Here is a 15,423-nt window from a genome sequence, read left to right on the forward strand (position 1 = left end):
CACCTTTCACGCCTCTTGTCCCAGCCCAGGTATGATTTCTACTGCTTCAGGTTCAAACATTCTTAGTTACAGCTCTGGTTATTATTATATTATATTACATTTCCTTACATTATACTACACTATACTATACTGTAATGTATTATATTATATTATACTATACTGTACTATATTGTACTATATTGAATTATATTGTTATATTATGTTGTTACGTTATATTGTATTATATTAATTATATTACACCCCTTCCCCCAAAAGAAAGGTTCCAAATCAAGTTAGTACTGAGTGGATGGCAGCCCCGTTAGGATATAATGGAAGGTGAGTTAGAGAAGATATAGCTATCTTTTTAAAATTCATTTTCTTTTGACAATAGTTACTCTAGCCTTACATTTTAGAGTAATTGAACCCACTGAGTAATCAAAACTTGTTGTCCTGGTTCAGTCATCTTGTTGTGTCCAACTCTTCATGACCCCATGGATCATAACACCCCAGACCCTTCAGTCTTTCCTTATCTCTTGAAGTCTGTCCAAGTTTCTCTTCATTGTTTCCATGACACTGTCTATCTATGTCATCCTCTGATATCCACCTTTTCCTTTGCCTTTAATCTTTCCTCAAACATGGTCTTTTCTCATGAGTTCCATTTTCTTATTGTGTTCAACGTATTTAAGTTTTGGTATTTGTCTTTCCAGTGAATAGCCTGAATTAATTTCTTTAGATATTGACTAATTTTATTTCCTAACTGTCCAAAGAACTCTCAAAAGTCTTCTCCAGCACCAGAATTTGAAAGCATTGATTATGAAACACTCAGTTTTTCTTATTATTCAACTCTTACAGCTATGCATTGCTACTGGAAAAAAAAAACATAGCTTTGCGTATGTGAACTTTAGCCAGCAAGGTGATGTCTCTGCTTTTTAATATGTTTTTCAAATTTGACATAGCTTTCCTTCCAAGGAGCAGGCACCTTTTAATTTCATGGCTGCAGTTACCATCTACAGTGGTCTTTGAGTTCAAGTATATTGAGGCAAGCAGGGTTGGGTCACTTGTCCAGGGTCATACATCTAGTAAGTGTCTGAAGTTGGATTTAAACTCAGGAAGATGAGTTTTCCTGACTCTAAACTTTCCACTCCATCCACTGTGCCACCTAGCTGCCCCCTGGATCACTGCCTTGTTGTGGCAGAGAGGGTTGCATAGCTCAATGAGGCTACGACCTATGTTGTACAGGTTTACTCAAGGTGGACAGGTTGTAGTAGAGAGTTCTGACAAAAAGTGATCCACCACAGAAGGAAATGGCAAACCACTCCAGTGTCTTTGCCAAGAAAACTCCATGGACAATATTAAAATGATGAAAGAGATGACATCAGTAGATGAGCCCCTTAGGTGAGAAGGTGTCCAATACACTACTACAGAACAAAGGAGAACAAATTTTCTTCCTCCCATTCCTCATCCCACTAAATAAATTAATGACTAAACAAATAAATAAAAGATAACATAAAATAGAGATGGAGAACCCTGGAGCCAGGAAAATCTGGATCAAACCCTGCTTTTGATACATACTGGCTGTGTGACCCTGAGCAAGTCACTTAATCGATTTGTGCCCTAAGAAACTCCTAGATTAAACATTTCAGAGAAGGTTAACAATGTGCATTGGTAGAGGGAGTTTCTCAATCAAGGAGTTCTCTATACCAATCAAATCCGTCTCTTGTCTCATTAAAACTCCATCCAAACTCTATCCAAAATAACAGGCATTTTGTTGGGAAGCTTTTATTAATCAGCAAGTTCACTTAACGTTCTAGAATGTAAGTCCAGAATACCTAATGTGAAAAGCAAATTAATTGAAACTTTGTGGCTGTATTTTCCCTGAGGAAGATCTGCCATGTAGATGACAGCCCCTGAAAAGGAAGGAAGGAAGGAAGGAAGGAAGGAAGGAAGGAAGGAAGGAAGGAAGGAAGGAAGGAAGGAAGGAAGGAAGGAAGGAAGGAAAGGAGAGAGAGAGAGAATAATTGAGTCAGTGACTTCAGGTAGAGGCAGCCTTGGGATGGTTCTTAGGATGCTATTTGTCCTTATGATCATGAAGTTGGAAGGTGGATTTTTACTTTTTTTGACTGTCAAAATTCAGATGAATACAAAAGAATAGCAGGAGCCATAATAATAGTATCAAAAATGCTAACATCTAGAATGAGCTGAGGCATGCAAAAGGAAAAAGAAAAAGAAAACCTTTTCGTCTATATTCGGAGCAAGTAGGACAAGAGAGCGAAAGGCCAACAGAGAAAATGGTATACCATCAAAATATGATCAAGAACAAGAGCTTCTTTATTCACCTTTAAAGAGAAAGGTCCTCAAACTTGGGAAGGAAGTCACAAACATGCTAAAGAGGGAAGTGAATTTTAAAATAGATGAAGAGTTGATAAGAAGATACCTAGTTACTTGAAATGACTGTCTTCTTACCCAGCTAAATTATGGCACAGGGTGCTACAGCTTTCACGTGTGATCTCAGCACTACTATTAGAAATTACTGAGGAATCTTGTAGAACTGGAGAGCTGTCAGAGGGTAATTCAATTTAGTTAAACTAATACTTGTCAAATGCTTACTTTGTGCAAGCTCTGGGCTAGGGTTCACAGATACAAAGACTCAAATGAAAGAATCTTTGTCCTCAAGAAGCTATCCCTTACATGTATTGGGGGCAAGAAATACAGAATGTATACAAACAACCAAGGCACAAGATGATTTGAAGAGTAAAAGATAACTAGTAACCACATACAAATGGATCACTTTTCAGAAAGAGGGGAAGAAAATAGGTTGGAAAAATTACAGACTTATAAACTAGATCTTAATTCTTGACCATGATTGGAAAGCTAGTTTGCACAGTGGATAGAATGCCAGGTCTGGACTCATCTTCCTGAGTTCAAATCTGGTCTCAGACACTTACTAGCTGTGTGACCCTGGGAAAGTCACTTAACCCTGTTTGCCTCAATCTCCTCATCTATGAAATGAGCTGGAGTAGGAAATGCAATCTTTCTGGTATCTTTGCCAAGATAACCCCAAATGGAATCACAGAGAGTCAGACATGACTGAAAGGAATGAATAACAACAAGAAACCCTAACAAAATTCTAGCAAAGTGTTAAATGCATCACTTTTTTTCAAGCAGATTAGCAACATTCAATTTTTTTTTTTAGTTAAAGGTCCTTGAACTTTGCCTTTTAATGCCAGTAAATAGAGATATGTAATTGTTGGAAAGTCAGAAAGTTCTGCCCACTGCCCCTAGCTCTGCCCTCTGGAAATAAGTAGAAATCAAATCCTTTTTCCACCTGCTAGTCCTTTAAATATTTTTTTTTAAAAAAAGACATGTTATCTGGGGGGTGAGGGTGGAGGCCTCCTACAACACCTGACCTCAGTCATCTTTTCTCCAAGTTATAAATATTTCCAATGTCTTCATCAGATCCTCATATGACATGATCTCAAGACCTTTCATCCTAGTTATCCTCCTTTAAGTACTCTCTAGCTTATCAATTTTCTACTTAAAATGTGGTGTCCAAAAGTGAGCAAAGCCCTGTAATATGTACTGAGTAAGAAAGAGTAGAGTGGGATTACTGTAGGTCAGATATCTAGGTCAAGTACAACTACACCACACATACGGCATTGTCCATCAAGATTTCATGAACAGCACTTATTAACTGTTCTCTAGTATTGATCATTATTTGCTACAGAAATAACCTGCTCACCCATTACAAACTAAGTGATTTCCTTATTCTTCTCCCTTCTTTTAATGTCCACTTCCATGATTTCAAGCGTCTCCTCCTTGAAGATGTCTCCCAAATCTCTATCTTCAGTTCCTGTTCTTCTCTAAAGTTTGGCTGCATATTCCCAACTGTCTACTCCAAGTCCACTTGGACTCCCTGCTAGCACCTAAACCAAGTCTGCCCAAACAAATTTCCTCAAATTTTCATTCAAATCTGCCCATCTTTTTCCTATTTATATTAATGGTACTGCCATTCTCCCAGATTTCAGTCAAATGTTTAATTGACTTTTACCTTCCACCTCCAATCAGTTGAATTTTGGTCCTATCTCAGTCCTAGCTTTCAGACTGGTCACTTACATTGTGCCCTCATTGCTCACACAAATTTAGACAAAAATTACCTCTTAATACTGATAATTGCATGAGTTTCCTACGTTAACTATCTCAAATCTTTCCCCAACATAATTTATTTTTATTTTTTTTTATTTTTTAATGTTTAACAATCACTGCCATACAATTGTGATTTTATCCCCTCCACCTACCCCCCCACTCCCCCCTTCCCTCCCCACAACTGCATACAATTCTGTATAGATTCTACATATACTTTCCTATTGAGTATATTTTCACTATAGTCATGCTATGTAGTCAGACTAAGATAAATGAAAGAAATCGTATAACATATCAGAACATGATACACAAACACATACACATACACAAACATGATCTGTTACATTATGTGAGTGACTTCCATATTTCTCTCTCTGAGTGTGGAAGGCATTTTGCCTTGAGAACCACCACTGGGATTTTTTTTTTTTTTGTAAGAAGTTCTTGTGTTATTACAAATATCTAAGTCTACCAGAAAAAACTCTCACACACTGTGGTCGTTGCTGTGCATAAAGTTCTCCTGGTTCTGCTCCTTTCACTCAGCATCAGGTCATATAAGTCCTTCCAGGCCTCTCTGAAGTCTTCTTGTTCATCATTTCTTATGGCACAATAGTACTCCATTACATTCATATACCATAATTTATTCAGCCATTCCCCAATTGATGGGCATCCCCTTGACTTCCAGTTTTTGGCAACTACATAGAGTGCTGCTATAAATATTTTTGTACATGTGGGACCCTTTCCCATTTTTATGATCTCTTGGGAATATAGTCCTAGTAGCGATATTGCTGGGTCAAAGGGTATGCACATTTTTGTAGCCTTTTGGGCATAGTTCCAAATTGCTCTCCAGAATGGTTGGATGCGCTTGCAGCTCCACCAAAAATGAAATAGTGTTCCAACTCTCCCACATCCTCTCCAGCATTTATCATTTTCTTGTTCTGTCATGTTTGCCAATCTTATAGGTGTGATGTGGTACCTCAGAGTTGTTTTGATTTGCATCTCTCTAACCAATAATGATTTAGAGCATTTTTTCATATGATTATAGATAGCTTTAATTTCTTCTTCTGAAAATTGCCTGTTCATATCCTTTGACCATTTATCAATTGGGGAATGACTTGTATGATTGTACATTTGGATCAGTTCTCTATATATTCTAGAAATGAGGCCTTTATCCCCGAGCTTAGCTGTAAAAATTCTTTCCCAATTTACTACATCCCTCCGGATTTTGGTTGCATTGGGTTTGGTTGTGCAAAAACTTCTCAGTTTAATGTAATCAAAGTTATCCATTTTGCATTTCATAATGCTTTCTATCTCTCCTTTAGTAAAGAATTCTTCCCTTCTCCATAGATCTGATAAATACACTATTCCTTGCTTCTCCAGTTTATTCATGGTATCAATCTTTATACCTAAATCATGTACCCATTTGGACTTTATTCTTGTGTACGGTGTCAGGTATGGGTCTATGCCTAATTTCCACCACACTGTTATCCAGTTTTCCCAGCAATTTTTGTCAAACAATGAGTTCTTATCCCAGAAGCTGGGGTCCTTGGGTTTATCAAACAGAAGGTTGCTATATTGCTTGCCCACTGCATCTTGAGTGCCAAGTCTATTCCACTTGTCTACCTCTCTGTTTCTTAGCCAATACCAAGTGGTTTTGATAATTGCTGCTTTATAGTAGAGTTTGAGGTCTGGTAGCGCTAGGCCACCTTCCCAAGCATTTCTTTTCATTAGTCCCTTTGATATTCTGGACCTTTTGTTTTTCCAAATGAATTTTGATATTATTTTATCCAGCTCTAGAAAGTAATTGTCTGATAGTTTAATTGGTATGGCACTAAATAAGTATATTAATTTGGGTAGGATTGTCATTTTTATTATATTAGCATGGCCTATCCATGAGCAACTGATGTTTTTCCACTTACTTAAATCTGACTTTATTTGTGCAAAAAGTGTCTTGTAATTGTGTTCATATAATCCCTGGGTTTGTTTTGGCAGGTAGACTCCTAAGTATTTTATACTGTCTACCCTAGCTTTAAATGGGATTTCTCTTTCTATCTCTTGCTGTTGGACTTTGTTGCTAATATATAGGAACGCAGAAGATTTGTGTGGGTTTATTTTGTAACCTGCAACTTTTCCAAAGTTGTTTATTAATTCAAGTAATTTTTTACTTGAATCTCTGGGATTCTCTAGGTAAATCATCATATCGTCTGCAAAGAGTGATAACTGAGTTTCTTCTTTGGCTATTTTTATTCCTTGAATATCTTTATCTTGTCTAATTGCTACAGCTAACATTTCCAGTACCTTATTGAATAATAGTGGTGATAATGGACAACCTTGTTTCACCCCTGATCTTATTGGGAATGCATCTAGCTTATCCCCATTGCATATAATGCTTGCTGAAGGTTTTAGGTAGTTACTGCTAATTATTTTATGGAAAGTTCCCTTTATTCCTACGTTCTCCAATGTTTTTAGTAGGAATGGATGTTGTATTTTGTCAAAAGCTTTTTCTGCATCTATTGAGAGAATCACGGGGTTTTTGTTAGCTTTGTTGTTGATGTGATCGATAATGCTAATAGTTTTCCTAATATTGAACCAGCCCTGTAGTCCTGGTATGAATCCTACCTGATCATAATGTATTAATCTCGTGATAAGATGCTGTATTCATTTTGCTAAAATCTTATTTAAAATTTTTGCATCTATATTCATTAGGGAAATTGGTCTATAATTTTCTTTCTCTGTTTTGTCTCTTCCTGGTTTGGGTATCAAAACAATATTTGTATCATAGAAAGAATTTGGGAGGACTCCTTCTTCCCCGATTTTCAAAAATAGTGTATGTAGTATTGGAATTAACTGTTCTTTAAATGTTTGATAGAATTCACTTGTGAATCCATCTGGCCCTGGAGATTTTTTCCTAGGGAGTTCATTGATGGCTTGTTCAATTTCTTTTTCTGAGATGGGGTTGTTTAAGTATTCAACTTCCTCTTCTGTTAATCTGGGCAATTTGTATTTTTTAAAATATTCATCCATCTCATTTAGATTATCGAATTTGTGGGCATAAAGTTGGGCAAAGTAGTTTCTAATTATTGTTTTAATTTCCTCCTCATTGGAGGTGAGTTCACCCCTTTCATTTTTAATATTAGTAATTTGGTTTTCTTCTTTCTTTTTTTTAATCAGATTGACCAAAGGTTTATCAATTTTATTAGTTTTTTCATAAAACCAACTATTGGTTTTATTTATTAATTCAATAGTTTTCTTAATTTCAATTTTATTAATCTCTCCTTTGGTTTTCGTTATTTCTAATTTGGTATTTACTTGGGGATTTTCAATTTGTTCTTTTTCTAGCTTTTTCAACTGCAAGCCCAAGTCATTGATCTCCTCTTTCTCTATTTTATTTATGTAAGCATTCAAAGATATAAAACTTCCCCTAATAACTGCTTTTGCAGTATCCCATAAGTTTTGGTATGTTGTCTCACTATTGTCATTCTCTTCAATGAAATTGTTGATTGTTTCTATGATTTCTTCTTTTACCCAACCCTTCTTTAGAATTAGTTTATTTAATTTCCAATTGATTTTTGGTTTCTCTTTCCATGGCCTTTTATTACATGTAATTTTTAATGCATTATGATCTGAAAAGGATGCATTGATTATCTCTACCTTTCTGCACTGGATTGTGAGATTTTTATGTCCTAGTACATGGTCAATTTTTGTAAATGTTCCATGTACCGCTGAGAAAAAGATATATTCCTTTCTATTCCCATTTAATTTTCTCCAAAAATCTATCATATCTACCTTATCCAGAGTTTTATTTACCTCCTTAAGCTCTTTCTTGTTTATTTTGAGGTTGGATTTATCAAGTTCAGAGAGGGGGAGGTTGAGGTCCCCCACTAGTATAGTTTTGCTATCAATTTCTTCCTTCAACTCCCCCAACCTCTCCTCTAAGAATCTGGATGCTATACCACTTGGAACATACATGTTTAGTAATGATATTGCTTCATTGTCTATGGTGCCTTTTAGCAGGATATAGTTTCCATCCTTATCCCTTTTGATTAGATCTATTTCTGCTTTTCTTTGTCTGAGATTAGGATTGCTACTCCTGCCTTTCTTACATGAGCTGAAGCACAATATATTCTGCTCCATCCTTTGACCTTTATCCTATGTATATCCCCCCGTTTCAAATGTGTTTCTTGTAAGCAGCATATTGTTGGATTATGGCTTTTAATCCATTCTGCTATCCGTCTCCATTTTATGGGAGAGTTCATTCCATTCACATTCACAGTTATGATTACAATCTGTGTATTTCCCTCCAACCTCTTTCCCACCATTTGTGCTTTTAGCTCTCCCGTCTCCCTTCCCCTCCTCAATAGTATTCACTTTTCTCCCCCTCCTCCTGCAGCCTTCCCCTCCTTCTTTTAGTCCCCCTCCTTTTTACTCCCCTTTACTCTTATTGCTTCTTTCCTCCCTTTTAGCCACCCTCCCCTTTCTTCCCCCTTCCCCTCCTACTACCTATAGAGCTAGTTAGGATTATCTACTTAAGATTATTGTTCCCTCCTTTGAACAAATCAGATGAGAGTACCTCTCAAACAATGCTCATCTCCCTCCCCTCCTTCCCTCTACTATAGTTTTGTACTTCTTCCTGTGATATAATTTGCCATTTTCTGCTTCCCCCTTTCCACACCTCCTATTACATTCCCTTCTCATACTTAAATCATATTTTTGACATGACATCATTTACTTTATGCCCGTTCCCTCTACATATATCCCTTTTATCATAATAGCTGCACAGTTCTCAAGATTAACAGGTATCATCTTCCCTTATAGGGAGGTAAACAGTTTGCTCTAATTGAGTAGCAAGTTTTTCTTTTTGTTTTTTCCCCTCTGTTTACCTTTTTATGATTCTCTGGAGACCTGCATTTGAAGATCAAATTGTCTATTGAGTTCTGGTGTTTTGGTCAGGAAGCTCTGGAAATCCCTTATTTCGTTGAATGACTTTCTCCTTGCCTGAAATGTTATGCTGAACTTTGCTGGCTAGTTGATCTTTGGTTGAAGTCCCAACTCCTTTGCCTTACGGAATATTGGGTTCCAGTTCTTTCCATCTTTTAATGTAGAAGCTGCAAGGTCCTGTGTGATCCTGACTGTGTGTCCTTCATATTTGAATTGTTTCTTTCTGGCTGCTTGTAGTATTTTCTCCTTCATTTGATAGCTCTGGAATTTGGCAACTATATTTCTTGGGGTTTTGAGTTTGGGATCCCTTTCAGGAGGGGAACGGTGGATTCTTTCGATGACTCTTTTGCCCTCTGAGTCTAGTACTTCTGGGCAGTTTTCCTTGATGATTTCCTGGAAGATATTGTCCAGACTCTTTTCTTCATCATGGGTTTCTGGCAGGCCAATAATTCTTAAATTTTCTCTCCTGGATCTATTTTCCAGGTCAGTTGTTTTTCCAATTAAATATTTTACATTTTCTTCTATCTTTTCATTCTTTAGATTTTGTTTGACTGATTCTTGTTGCCTCATTGAGTCATTAGTTTCTACTTGCCCAATTCTAATCTTCATCATATTGTTTTCTTCCGTTAGCTTTTGCATTTCCTTTTCCATCTGACCAATTTTTCCCTTTAAGGAGCTATTTTCTCCATTTAATTTTTGTATTTCTTTTTCCATTCGACCAATTTTCCCAGTTAGGTTTTGGGTTTCCTTTTCCATCTGTTCAATTTTCCCAATTAGGTTTTGGGTTTCCTTTTCCGTTTGATTAACTCTTCCTTTTAGGGAGTTATTCTCTCCAGTTAATTTTTGAACTTCCTTTTCTATTTCTTCAATTTTCTTTTTCAGAGTGATGTTCTCATCAGTGAATTCTTTTTTTATAATTTTAAAATCATTGGCCAGTTTTTCTTTTATATCCTTCTTCAGACGTTCCAGGTAATCTAGTTGTGCTTGCGAGAAATTCATAGTCCCATCTAAGGTTTCAGATGGAAGTACAGTCTCAGCTCTGACCTCTTTGGTGTTTGTGTTTTGGTCCTTATCCCCATAGAAAGATTCTATGGTTTTTTCACTTTTTGTCTGCTTTTTCCGATTCATGATGTTGGCTGAGTGTTGTAGCTTTTGGTTCTTTCAGTCAGAAGATACAGATCTTTTAAGTTGGGCTGCTGTGTGTCTAAGCTGAAAGTAGGCTTTTTTTTTTTTTATTTGTTGTTTCCCAGATCAACCCTGGAGTTAGCTTGTTAGGTGTGTGGGAGGGGTGGTCTGGTCTCAGGAGATCTCCTCAGCTGACTTGAGGCAAAGGCAAGGTCAGGGGATGGTGATCCCAGCTTCCCTATTGTCTTCCCTTTTCCCCTGGAGGGCTGGGTTACGCCTAGAAGTTAATGCGTGTTCCTGCCCCTTCTGGGGCTTGTCTCCTGGCTCTGAGGCTTGCCGGGGTCTGAGTGCGAATTTTCTCTGCCCTGGGTCATCTGTGCCTCCAGATCGCCTCCGCCACAGTAGGAAGAATCCCCCCTTGCCACTTTTCCAGCCTCTGATGTTGTGAGACCACCCACCCCCTTCTACTGTTCCCGCTGATCCAGGATTAATCTGGGGAAGAATTTTATGGTTCCCTCACGGTCATCAGGGGGGAGGAGAGAGCACTTACTGATCACTTCGCCATCCCAACTCCTGGAAGTTCAAGTAGCTGACCCACCGAAGTCCGGTCTTCAGGCTGAAGGTTTTAAGGGCTGCTGCGCTGATATCTAGCGCTCAGCGGCTCTCATCAGCTCGGCCTGGCTTATCTCCTGCTCTGCTGGTCTCGCCCGCCACTCTTGGGCCCCTCAGGTCCCCTCCGCCCTGTCGCGCTGACCACGCTGCGCTGTGCGCCGGGGTCTTACCCTGGCGGAACAGATCCCTCTCGTAGACCCTCCAGTCCAACCTGGGCTCTGAATCCGTCAAAGTCCGTCACCCACTGGATTCTACACCTCCAAAGTCTGGTCAGACTCTCCCCCCAGAGATATCCAGAGGAGTTTTTCCAGGAGCTTAGGTGAGTCGTTGCTTTCACTTCGCCATCTTGGCTCCGCCCCCCTCCCCAACATAATTTGACCTACAATCACTGCTAAGCTATTCTCCCTAGTAAATAATTCTGATCATGTCAGCCATATGGAAAAAAAAAATATTGGCTCCCATACTGCTTTTTCAACAAAGTACAAACTTATTACTCTGGCATTCAAGACCTTCAATAATCTGTGTCCTCTTCCTGGCTCAGGATGCATTTAAAAAATATTTGTTTATTAGATGTTTGATTCAAACCTATCTGAGCAACCTTATCTCTAATTATTCCTTTGCATTATTAACTCTTTTCATATGAGCTTAACTGTCTAAGTTCCCATAACCATATTACACTCCTTTCTACTTCTCTGCATTTGTTCCAAAAAGAATCCCATGCTTCAAAAGCATGGGAAAATCTTTCCCTCCTATTCAGCTCTTCTCTACTTTCTTTTCTTGTTAAATTTGCTTCCTTTCCAAAGCATCAGGAGCCCTTATCCCTATGACTTTAAGGACTAACAATTTGAATTGCTCTGAGAAGGGAACTTCCAAGGTCTCCATTTCTGTTCTATGTTGCCTTTTGAGAAGTCATCTTTAGGATCCAGGGATCATAGAAAAGGGCTAGAAGGAATATCAGAAACCAAATGTCTCTCATTTCAACTTTTGGAAGTTCTTCTAAATCTTTTTAAGACACAACTCAAATGCCATGTCCTCCATGAATCATTTCCAGATTCCTCAATCTCTCCTAGTGCTTTGCTCATACCTCTTCCATTAATTTATCCCATTTTCATTTGTTAATTTTCTACACATTTTATGACTCTACTATGTTATAAGCTTCTTGAGGGCCAGGGCCTGTTTCTCATTTATCTTTTTTTTTTTTTTTTTTTTTACCATCATGGTGCCTAGTGAAATATATCACAGATAGAGAAAGCTTAATAAATGTTTATTAGACTGTGTTCTATTGAATTGAAACTGAATTTTATCTCCTACAGCATGTGGGCCAGTGCCTTGCAAGTAGACATTCAATAAATTTTGAATGATTGGAAAAGGAAACTATTCTTTCCAGGCTTCCCTCCTGCCAGAATGACTGAGCTATTTCTCTTGGCCTTTCTCAATTCATTCACCTTTCAATAAAGACCAAACACAAAAAGGTTGAACCCCAAATGAGAATCTTTCCAGGAAATGATTGCCAACAATGGGAAATAAGGAGTTACAGCCCCCAGTATCGTGCTCCTATAACTATAGCGTTCACTGCAATGATTACTATAATGTGCAGCATGGCAGAGTTACAGTTGCTATGGGAACCATAAATTTGATTTTTCTAGAGGTTTGTGCATACAAAATCTCAACTATAATACTGCCCTGCCATATTGTCTTTTTCATTTGTTATAAATGTACTTGGATCCAAAGCAGGACACCTGAATGAAAGACAAGGATGTTTTATTCCATCACGATATCTCTGGCTACTTCTTCTAGGGATTTCTTTAAAGTCAAAAAGGAGTTCATTTTGTGACGGCATTGAAGAACTTCACTAGATTCTATTTTAATAAGAGCATATTGATCTCTTCTAGACCCTCTAAAATACATGATGAGTCCTCCTATGTAGTTCTCACTTCTCATTTAGTAGCTATTCCAGGATGTTTGGTATTGCATCAAACTGTGTTGTATAATTCTGGCAGGTGGGACAGTCTTCTGTGTGATTATTAATGAATTAGATTTTTAGTCAGATTTTGGTTTTTATGAAGTGTTTCATTTATTATCACCATGCATCAGGGCTTATGACTTTTATTCGTTCTAGCTGAATTGATTTCATCACATTTCTTGGAAGAGAACATCTTTCCTAATACCCTGTGCAAGCTCAATCTTTCCCTCCTGTTCAGCTCTTCTCTACTTTCTTTTCTTGTTAATTTTGCTTCCTTTCCAAAGCATCAGGAGCCCTTATCCCTATGACTTTAAGGACTAACAATTTGAATTGCTCTGAGAAGGGAACTTCCAAGGTCTCCATTTCTGTTCTATGTTGCCTTTTGAGAAGTCATTTTTAAGATGCAGGGATCATAGAAAAGGGCTAGAAGGAATATCAGAAACCAAGTATTCCTAAGCCCTCATTTTTTCAGATGAAGAAAATGAGGCCCATGAAATTTAAATGACTTACATGGTCATACAGATAGTAAGTAGTAAAGTCAGATGAGGAAGTTGAACTCATGCCTCCTGACTCCAGAACCAATTTTCTTTCTACTATGCCACCTTTCAATAAATGTGATTATTACCTGTTGGTAGAATGGTAGTGACATGATAATATCCTTAGTTGGGTTACTACAGGATTGCTCTCATCCGTATTATTTGTATTAGGAGATCAATAAGAAATCCTACAGTCAATATTGTGACATGAATATGCAAATATCTAATATTTAGGTACTGCATTACATTCTCTGTTGGACAAGCAATGGAAAAAAAATACTTGTTCAGAAAATTGGTCTAAAACACAGGAAAGTCTCTTCTGAATATTTCCCTTGAAAAGTGTCTTACTGTAGCTTACGCTCCCTTACTCTTAGAAAAACAAATGGCGGAGTTTGACTCCTCAAAAAAAATATAGTATTGTTGATTAGGTGACTTTCTGTAACAATGAGCATTTTTTAAAATGTGAATTAATTGTCTTACTACAGTTGGGGTGGGGGAGATGGAAAGTAGTTCCCACAATGTCACTTTCAATCATAGAATTGTATGAATGTAGTGTATTGTGCTGACTGCCATTTATATCAAAACTTCACCTACTGAATGGCATATTGAACAAATGGAGTCATTTGGGAGCTGATGAGAAGGAGATGACTCACTGCTCTGAAGCTTATAAAAGATAAGGGCGACATTTATTGCCTAAACATTACAGGAGGCAGGTTTGTTCCTGTCATCTGTCTTTTAGTGCACTTGTGTGTGATTTTCTTGGATAATCCTCAAGTGTGTAAAAGTTGGGATGAATTTAAAGTGATTCAATAGATACAGGACTGAAAAAAACATTGAGAAATGCAGGGATTGTTTTCAACTTTAGATAAAAGAATGATATTTGGGGAGGAAGGAAGGGAGAACGAAGGAAGGAAGGAAGGAAGGAAGGAAGGAAGGAAGGAAGGAAGGAAGGAAGGAAGGAAGGAAGGAAGGAAGGGATGATAAAACATCTACAAAGAATAGGCATATTATAAAGCCTGGGTTGGGAATGAGACAACAATGACCACAATTCAACATCTTCAGTCTCTGATAACCTGGTTGTAAGTCTCAAATCTACTACTTACTGTGCACACCACTCTAAGCCTCAGTTCTCTTGTCTATAAAATGGGGCTAATAATACTTGCATGGACAACTTCACGTGGTAATTCAGAGGTAAGTATTTTACAAATTGATTTGTTCTTTAGCAGTGACCCAGCAGTTAAACTCAACAGAATTTTTCTACTTTTTCATTCTACAAACACTCTATATCTAGTTATCCTTAGACCAGACACTACTCACATCATTACTTCAGGGAAAGGCATGTCAGGTGGTTGTAAGAAGAATGAACTTCCTATCCCTGTGATTCTCCTAACTGAAAATGACTTCCCTGATCATCTCCACTCTCCTATAAAGGTCCGTCTCTCCCTATTGGAATGTGAGTTCCTTGAATGAATGAAAAAATTTAAAAATCATTTATTAAGCACTTACTATATTCAAAGCACAATGCTAAGAACTACGGATACAAAAAGAAAATTGAGACAATCCCTTTTCTCAAAGAAGTCACATTCTAATGAGGGACAGCACTCAAGTAGGTTTGAGCTGCAAGTCAGATGCAAAGGTCCCATGCAGCAGCGAAGTCAATAATAATGAATCTTTAATGTGATTTTCACTGATAAAATCATATAAGTTCCTAATGTTGAATCACTTAACAATGGTGACAAGAACTTTCTTTCTGAGTCTTCAGTAACTGTTGCCTGACAACAGAAACCATCTCACTTTTGTATTTGCACCTTCAACATTCAATGCAGTGCCTGGCATGATGTAAGCACTAATAATTACTTTTTCATTGATTAATTTTTTTCACTGATTCTCTAAAACAGATTTTGGTTCTTAAGTTGTAGTTGCCTTCATGGTGGTCCTTTTATTTAAATTCATCATGAGCTCTACATGTCAAGAGGACCATATGTACTATGAAATGATGTTTTCAGTTATCTCTGGTTGCATGATGAAAACCATTTTTCCCAACTCATTTGCTCACCTTCCTAAGAACAACCTATCAGCTATTTATCCATTTAGTTGATAATTCTCTACTTCTCATGGGTCCATTAATAGCAA

This window comes from Notamacropus eugenii, chromosome 6 (genome assembly GCF_028372415.1).
Source record: "Notamacropus eugenii isolate mMacEug1 chromosome 6, mMacEug1.pri_v2, whole genome shotgun sequence".
NCBI classification, from domain to species: Eukaryota; Metazoa; Chordata; class Mammalia; order Diprotodontia; family Macropodidae; genus Notamacropus; species Notamacropus eugenii.